This window comes from Alosa alosa, chromosome 11 (assembly GCF_017589495.1).
Source record: "Alosa alosa isolate M-15738 ecotype Scorff River chromosome 11, AALO_Geno_1.1, whole genome shotgun sequence".
Taxonomy (NCBI): domain Eukaryota; kingdom Metazoa; phylum Chordata; class Actinopteri; order Clupeiformes; family Clupeidae; genus Alosa; species Alosa alosa.
Genome location: NC_063199.1, coordinates 2,302,012 through 2,311,128, shown reverse-complemented (window position 1 = coordinate 2,311,128; position 9,117 = coordinate 2,302,012). Strand labels below are relative to the sequence as shown.

General features: G+C 40.5%; 2 long non-coding RNA genes across 2 annotated transcripts; one reads left to right on the top strand and one right to left on the bottom strand.

Annotated features, from left to right (window-relative positions):
• The first annotated feature begins 1,031 nt into the window (after positions 1 to 1,031).
• LOC125303997 lies at positions 1,032 to 1,454 on the top strand. The gene is made up of 2 exons (XR_007195154.1): positions 1,032 to 1,130; positions 1,299 to 1,454. It is a non-coding gene; the product is annotated as an uncharacterized LOC125303997 (long non-coding RNA).
• Positions 1,455 to 5,841: 4,387 nt separating this feature from the next.
• On the bottom strand, positions 5,842 to 7,815 carry LOC125303424. Its single transcript, XR_007195055.1, has 4 exons — positions 7,708 to 7,815; positions 7,116 to 7,181; positions 6,104 to 6,529; positions 5,842 to 5,935 (listed from the first exon to the last, which is right to left on the bottom strand). It is a non-coding gene; the product is annotated as an uncharacterized LOC125303424 (long non-coding RNA).
• Between the last annotated feature and the right edge of the window lie 1,302 nt (positions 7,816 to 9,117).

The following is a 9,117-nucleotide window of genomic DNA, read 5'->3' as shown; positions in this document are numbered from 1 at the left end:
GTCCGGGCCATCCCACTGTCCCATTCACTCCCAGAGACGCCGGGCTTCCCTGGAAATGACGATTTTGTGGCGCTTGTCCAATAAACGTGTAGCTTTTCTGCACTGAGATCAGCCCACTCTGTAGTGCCATTGAAAGTCTGAACATGTACACTAATAGGGGTGTGTCAAGTGGTATGTATAAATGAAAGTGGTGTTAGGTTTGTTTTTGTGTCAATCCTTTCTTGAAGTTCAGAAAAGGAACCTTAACATTTGTTTTAATGACACTGAGCGTACTGTCTTACAGATGCTTTGGGGGTGAGAGGCCATACGTTGACCCTGATATCAGTGGCACATATTGCCGGCTGGCAATTGGTCGTCTGATAAAAGAACATGGTATGACTGGCATTCTGTTTTCAATTTCCTTATTTAAAGATCAAAATTATGCAGACTACTGAATCTGATTACACTTTAACACCCTTCTATCTCAGCACTGAGTCAGGGTTTGTCTCGCCTGAATATCTGCCACAACAACACAGGCGCTTTGGTGGCCCTTTGCCTCAGTCAGTGACGGTACGTTAATATTGAATAACCAGCTATTACTGTTTCAACTGCATGCACACAGCTGTTGCAACATGATTTGACTTTAACTTTGTTCCTCACTATGGTCATTTTGATACACTTTGATGCATTAAAGGAAAAGGTGAAGGGCGTAAAGCTTTCACTGCTGAAAAGCTGAGGCAGGTGGTGCGGCTCATACAATCGTATTACAATCTCCAGGTATATATACAATTGTATGAACCTGTCTAAAACCTTTTGCATACCAGTGTGTTTTACAGACTAAAACAGATTTGTACATACATATCTAACAATAATGCGCTTTTCCTTTAATCTGTTGAGCTGCAGCAGTCTGTTGAGGCACCACCATCACCCCCATCACCAGCAACACCAGCAGCAGCAGAAACACCTGCTGCGCCTCTCACCCCCTCACCCCCTCCAACCCCCACCCCACCCCACCCCACCCCATGAGGTAAGGACGCTGGGGCACAGCGCCTCTCCCCCCAATAGGGCAAGGACGCTGGGCACCAGCAGCAGCATCACTACCAGCAGCAGCATCACCACTACCAGCCTTTAATGCAGATTTCAATCTCCAGGTATATATGTACAATTGTATCAAGCTGTCTAAATTGCTGTAGTTTTGCTTCATTCCTTAAAAACACAGAAAATACTTAAAAAGAGAAGGATAAATGATTTCAAGTGCAACCATTGTGTTTAAAGACATTTGTACATACATATCTAACAATGATGCGCTTTTCCCTTAGTCAGAGAATGTGCAGCAGTTTGTTGAGGCACCACCAGCAACAGTAGCAGTACCAGCTGCAGCTGTGTCAGTGGCAGGAGCAGCACCAACAGCAGCACAAACACCATCAGCACCACAAACACCCAATGCAATAACAATAAAGGCATTCATTCATTTACTCATTAGTCATTTTAGTTTGTATTACTACATTCATTATTATTGTTGTAATCTCACATGTACTACAGTATGGCTACCATAATTAAAATTAGATAGATACATAGATAATGTGTCAATAGGCCTACAGTGAAAATACATTATATGTAGCCAACTGTTCCAGCAAGAAAGAAGATGGGGTATGGATATTGGGCATGCATATCCACTCCTAGGCCTATTCTCCTACACTCCCCCTGTAGCCTAGTAGCCAGCATTACATTTAAATCTCTCACTTTGGCCTATGGGACACTGACTGGATCTGCTTGTTATTTCAATTCAATGATCAAAATGTACTTCCCCAACCGCCATGCTGTCTTCTGATTACCATTTGTTCTGTCTAGGCCTACTCATGAACGCTAAATTCAAGACTTCCTCAGTGGTTCCATGTGGGTGCAATAAGTTGCACAGTGCTCTCTGTTCCTGTGATAGTTTACAGTGTTTTTAAAAGGCGTCTAAAGGCACATTTGTTCAACATGCACTTAGTCCATTAAGCAGTAAAGCACTATAACTTGTTATTATATCATTGATTGAATGGGTATTTGTTTATTAGCCTATTGCTAGATAGATAGAGATAGATAGATAGATACTTTATTGATCCCCAGGGGAAATTCAAGGTCTCAGCAGCATACATACAACACAAACACATTCTTTAACAGCAGAAAGAGTAATTAAAGTATATAATATAAAAACACAACTAAGCAGTAGGACAGTAGAGATAAAGAATATGCTAAATTTACTAAAATACAAATTATACTAACACTTAATATTGCTATTGTCCTAATTACAGTCTGACCAACATCTTCATTTGTTACCTGTTCAATTTAAGTGTTATTATTATCTATTTATGTTGCTTTGAACAGCAAAGATTAGGATAACGAGCCTCCTTATTCTTCAGCCAAGCAGGTAGGCCTACGGGGCGTTGCCTAGCAACAAGGGTCAGAAGTACACGTTTTTCGATATTTTGTGGAATTATACTCATTTTCATTGAATGCCAATGTCGTGAGTCATGTACCAACTTGCTTTAACTATTTATATACATATTATACCCAGCAAAAGTCGTCTGTGCCAGTGTTTTGCATCCTAACAATATTTTGTTTATGTTTTAATACAAAACCGTTTTAATGAACTACAAATTCGGCGCCATTGTTATAAAGCAGCGTTGAAATGAACGCTACACGTCATGGGGCATGTAGTCTAATTACAGAAATAGCTATAATTTCCAAATTACAAAAATATTTTTATACATAACATGAGAAACATGCTTGAATTATTAAGATGTATCACCTGCTTGACTATAAAGTCAAAAGCTTGCAACATTTGTAATATTTTAAAATAAATGTAATTTTCCCATTTTTGCACATGAGGTACACAAATGACAGAAACATTATTTATAACACATATCTTAAGTAATAAGCATACCAAATTTCAGACAAATCTGACCAGTGGTTCCACAATTCTGGCAACTCAAAATATTACATTTTTACACCTTTGAGGGGGCTTACTGAGGTAACCGGGTACCTGGGCATTAAAAATTCTTGGAGATGCTTCCTTGCATCCGGATGAACAACATATGCTATTTTATTTCACCCTCTGAATATTTTAATTTTTCCTCAACTGGGCAAAATATGACCATGCGTAGCTTACATTTGGATGAGCATGACATGATGAGAACGTAAAGCAATAGTTTCAACTTTGGCAAAAAAACATTTCACATGGACTTAAAGGCAGAGGAAGCTTTTGAGGGTTTGGGATGGCATCATCAACCCAACTTGGTGTGCATCCAAAACTGTCAGAAAATGCAGCCGAATAGATGGTACTTTGCAGGGCTGTCGCGTATAGGTCAAAACTGACCAGCAGGGTGATGTCATGCAAATCATGTTTATTTCATATCAAAACACTTGCATATATCAGATAAAAGCACAATATAGATGTTAGGAGGTGCTTGGTTTGATCCATGAACTTTTGTGCATCCAAAACTGTCAGAAAATGCAGCCGAATGGCTGTGTGGATGGTACTTTGCAGGGCTGTCGCGTAGGTCAAAACTGACCAGCAGGGTGATGTCATGCAAATCGTGTTTATTTCATATCAAAACACTTGCATATATCAGATAAAAGCACAATGTAGATGTTATGAGGTGCTTGGTTTGATCCATGTACTTTTGTGCATCCAAAACTGTCAGAAAATGCAGCCGAATGGCTGTGTGGATGGTACTTTGCAGGGCTGTCGCGTAGGTCAAAACTGACCAGCAGGGTGATGTCATGCAAATCGTGTTTATTTCATATCAAAACACTTGCATATATCAGATAAAAGCACAATGTAGATGTTATGAGGTGCTTGGTTTGATCCATGAACTTTTGTGCATCCAAAACCGTCAGAAAATGCAGCCGAATGGCTGTGTGGATGGTACTTTGCAGGGCTGTCGCGTAGGTCAAAACTGACCAGCAGGGTGATGTCATGCAAATCATGTTTATTTCATATCAAAACACTTGCATATATCAGATAAAAGCACAATATAGATGTTATGAGGTGCTTGGTTTGATTCATGAACTTTTGTGCATCCAAAACTGTCAGAAAATGCAGCCGACTGGCTGTGTGGATGGTACTTTGCAGGGCTGTCGCGTAGGTCAAAACTGACCAGCAGGGTGGTGTCATGCAAATCATGTTTATTTCATATCAAAACACTTGCATATATCAGATAAAAGCACAATATAGATGTTATGAGGTGCTTGGTTTGATTCATGAACTTTTGTGCATCCAAAACTGTCAGAAAATGCAGCCGAATGGTACTTTGCAGGGCTGTCACGTTTGAACCGTTTGCCCCGTGTTATCCCTGGTAAATATATATATATATATATATATGAGCAAAGTGTGACAATAGAATTCTAACTATTGGTAGTGCAGCTGCTGGTGGTGGTGCTACTGCTGCTTATTATTATATTTCTTTTACAGCATATAATAGATATTTTTGTGTAAAGTCAAAGAAAAGATGGCAGGTGGGAAAAATACACTTTATTATACACAAGAAGGCAACACAGAACATTAATTACAGATTAATTACAGTGAATTTGTCAGTTTAATTTGGTAAGGCACAACCACTTCTGGGGAACTATGTATGTACTTCTCTCTGTACCTTCTTTGTCAAGGGGTATAGGTGTTTGTACTGGTCTGAGCAATGGTGTCATAAATTTTACTTTTTACTATAAAAAAAAAAATCTTGTATGAGCTCTATCTTCATATTGTGATGACTACCATATCTTGCTTTAACATAATCAATAATGATATTATAGCAACTATTTAGTGTGCTAAATTTTTGTGTTTGTTTTGTCAGCCACTGTTTGATCTCTTGATTACTACCACTACGCCTCCCACTATGTAGAGCTGTGACAATTGATGAATCAATTGATCATAAATTAACAATGAAATTAATCATTAGTTGCAGCCCAGCTTTGATCGACCAGCCGGTGCTTTGATCCACCAGAGAAAATCACCTGCTGAAGCGCTAAGGCGTGGGCCAGATGTGATGTTGATTTGTTGACATGGATAAATGTCATAATCATGAAACTGAGCATAATTGCTGTGATGGTTTGTGCTGGTGGTGCCGCTCCTGCTACTGCTGCTGGTGCTCCTGCTGGTGTTGGTGGTGCCGCTCCGGCTGCTCCTGCTGCTGCTCCTGTTACCGCTGCTGCTCGTGCTGCTGGTGGTGTCTTTTTCCTCCTTATATCCGCCTCATACACACCCCTGGCTCTCAGGATGGGGAGGAAGGGGAAAACGGCATCATCCACATCACCAGCATTAGGCTCCATAATGTCCTCCTCTTCAGCCACTTGCTGGAATGGAGCCTTTGCCACCCTCAACACCTCTTCCAGCGGAGGCCTTAAGTGGGGGGCCAAGCCAGGATGTCATGAGGCACTTAATAATGCTGTCCATCTCAGGCCCCAAATGACACAGAGCACAAGCTGGCGTGGCCTTAGCCAGCTCTTTGAAAAGAGCCCTGTAGGGTTCATCAGGCTTGATGATGTGGCCCTCCTCAGCCATATTCCTCAAAAGGGGCAAAATAAATGGGGCCTCCTTCTCTGCAACCACCAGAAGTTGAGCCCATTCATCTTGCCCAGTTAGACCTTCCCCATACCTCTTCAGGGCCTCCCTGAGGTGTGGGGACTTGATCAGAATTCGATCACTATGACTATTGGAATGAAAAGCAAAATTGATACCTGTCATTTATTTTGTATAATTATATTTGTATAATATAATCTTGACATATGTCATACTATGACTGATGTTCATTTGTAAATACATATCAAAAAAGTTGAAGGATTGCACACAAATACAATGTTAAAAAATACTTATCTTCCTTCTTTCCCTTGGTCCTGAGTGGGCGGTGTAGTCTGGGGCTGCTTGTCAAACCAGCGATAATAACCAAGTGTGGTGCCATCCAACACCACAGCCCTGCAAGGAGCACATACCTGTTGTTATATGTTCAGTTGTGTTCAATTGTAATGCTGCTACTAGTATAACTACTACTACTACTACTACTACTACTACTAATAATAATAATAATAATAGCAATAGTGATGATGATGATGATGATGATGATCATGGTGATGATAATCCAACCTTGGATTAGGCCCGCATTGAGGACAACAAAAGCCCTCAACCCGATGTCCACCAATTTAAGGAACGACAGCCATGCCCACCGAAACCTCTTGTACGTGATTATCTCCACCACCACATAGTAAAATAACAAAGCAGTGGAATTGCTAACGTTTAGCGATTTTTAGCCAAAAAAACTCACTTATGTTGGTCCGATAAGTATGAAATCAGAATATGTTGAACAACAGGACATCGCAAACAAGCCAGGCTCAGTTTGGAGTCTGTGGATTATTCCCGGAAGGAGATAAACTGTTCGAAACGTACAAGGTTTCTCTCTTCTGGAGCGGTAACGCTAGGTGCTAGAGGGATGGGACCAAGACGAACGGCACCGCCTTGAGGCTCCTGACAACTGCTCCAAAGGTGGGATCTCTGAGACACTCACAAAAAAAACTGTGAAGGAAAAACAAAAAAAAAGTTGACCACTCCCACTTCAGAGGTGGAGTTTTGGGTGGTAGCATGGAGCTACGAGGCTGAAATTCAAGTCAGACCTTCTGCACATGACCCACATGGAGCGTGCAAAGTTCCATCTCTCTAGCTGTAACGCAAAGCATTGTGTCTGGACATTCACTACAATTTCCAAGTAGCTTACCCAACACTGATGTTATGGTATCAATCTGAAAGGTAAAACCATCAAATTTTACTCAATGGCCTTGCCTAGCCGGATTTGCCTAGCCTAGATTTTATTCACGCTGCTAGGCAGCCTGGATTCCATGGACCTAATTGTCACCTCAACGAAGAAACCAATCACAGAACGGATGGGGGACAGCAAGACGATGACGACACACCGAAGCTGTTATGAGATGTACAATTGTATCAGCTGTACAATTGGTTAGAATATGGGCCTATGTACGCCATATGATAAGAAGGTGTGACATGTCTTAATTCATATTAATTGACATCTACAGGATAGGTGTAACAGCGTTGATTCCTCCGAGAGTGTGTGTGTGTGTGTGAGTGTGTGTCTAATACTGTATACCGATTGGCTCTGTATTCTCAAGTCCATGCAGGTCCTTCCCAGTTGAAAATGAAGAGGCCACATTATCTGAAGGAGATCAATAGGAACCTTGCTTTAAATCCCCATCCAAGAGCAATTACTATGCCTACAGTTAGTGTTCTTTTTTCAATAACAGTCAACAACAACCATCAGCCCACCAAAACAACACACAACAACAATTGCACACACAACACATACTCCACAGAACAACAACAACAATAGACAGCCCAAGCGGAACATAACATAATTCTATGATGTTGTAATACCTCTATAATATTCTATAGACGCTATAGTATTTCTATAGTAGTCTTATAGTACTTAGACCTAGTATGTCCTAAAATACTATAGTATTCCTATAAGATTCCTATAACGTTAGTACTTTTTTCGTAAGGGAGGTAACCGTGCAGCAGGATTGTAAACCCATCAGCTTAACATTAGAGTTTGCACAAAGATTGTAATGAAACCACAAATAAAATTTGAGGGCAGTATACTGACACATCGATTGGAAATCGGAGCTACCATACCACGTTTGTTAAAGTGATGTTACTATAGTTTGTTAGCTTTGTCCATGTACATTTCAATAATCCATCGCTGGTTTGGACCGTTGTCTTAGCAAAGCAAAAGTCACGACACAGGACCGATCATCAAAGCTAACAAAATATTGTTTGTTAAAAGGTACAACCATAGACAGTAAAAGAAAGGGTACAACACGTTCCTTCTGTTTTTAAAAACATTCCACGAAACGTTTCCTGTTCGGACGTCGATTACGTGCATCATCATCAGACGAGACGGTTGCGTATACCATGTGACTGCAGCCCACCAATCTCACTGGGGCCCTCTAACGGGGCCGGTTAGTCGATTTCGACTCCAAACATACCTCCTTATTAGACATTCTCTGCTACAACGAAGTATCTTGCTCCGCCTTAACAATCTTTGGTGTTGCCTGTTACTTACTTGTGTAAACTTTCCGGGAAGTGATCAGCGAGACCTGGCGAGACTGCCACCTAGTGATAGACCCACGAAAATGGCCTGGTTTTGACCTGACGTGCATGCGTCACTGATTCGACCCAAAGCGGCAACCGAGTAGTGTTAATTTTGTCACCTATTTTTAATTTAGTCTTAGTCTTAGTCTTGTGACGAAATGTCCTTTTTAGTCTTTGTCATATTTAGTCATTCAAATATCATTTTTGTTAGTCAAGTTTTAGTCAACTAAAAGTCTCGTAATTTTAGTCTAGTTTTAGTCAAAAGAAAACTAAAGCTATCTTAGTCAGTTTTAGTCAAAACATTTCAGTCTTTTTTTATAACAAATTATTTCAGTCAGTCAGTATGTTTACATGCACAGGTAAGTCGAGCTACAGTTATAGCTCGGCTGGGATTTGACCATAGACAGTAAAAGATTTGACTGGACCACTGTCATGATCTTCGTAGACCAGTGTTTCACAAAGTGTGGTCCGGGGACCACTGGTGGTCCGCAAGCTTATCCAAAGTGGTCCACGAGCAGACCTGGTAAAATATAATATAGATGAGTTGTTTGCAATATTGAACCAACTTGTATGTAAATTCAAACAGTTCTACAACACTGTCTATGTCAGATATGCCAGTTTAAATCATATGAATCCTCTGACACAATTAAGCAAAGTGCAAAGACAATAAGCAAGGTGGTTCAGTGAGTATTGTGTAGGCTAATATACTGCTAGGTCTATTTTTAATTGTTTTTTAGCTAGGTAGTCCGTGCGTTTCTTTTTTATTGATTAGTTAAGTGGTCCTTCATCTGAAAAAGTTTGAGAAACACTGTCTTAGACTCAAGTATGAATGTTTACTCCGTCCACGCTTAGATGGCAATATGCTCCCCAAACGCAACACAAACTCTCTATCTTAGCTAACTTGCTAGCTTAACTTTCCATATTAGCTTACTTGCTAGCAAACTTTGCATCATCAGTGTAACTAGTTAAATAGTTGACATTACTTGCTGAAAATTTTCATA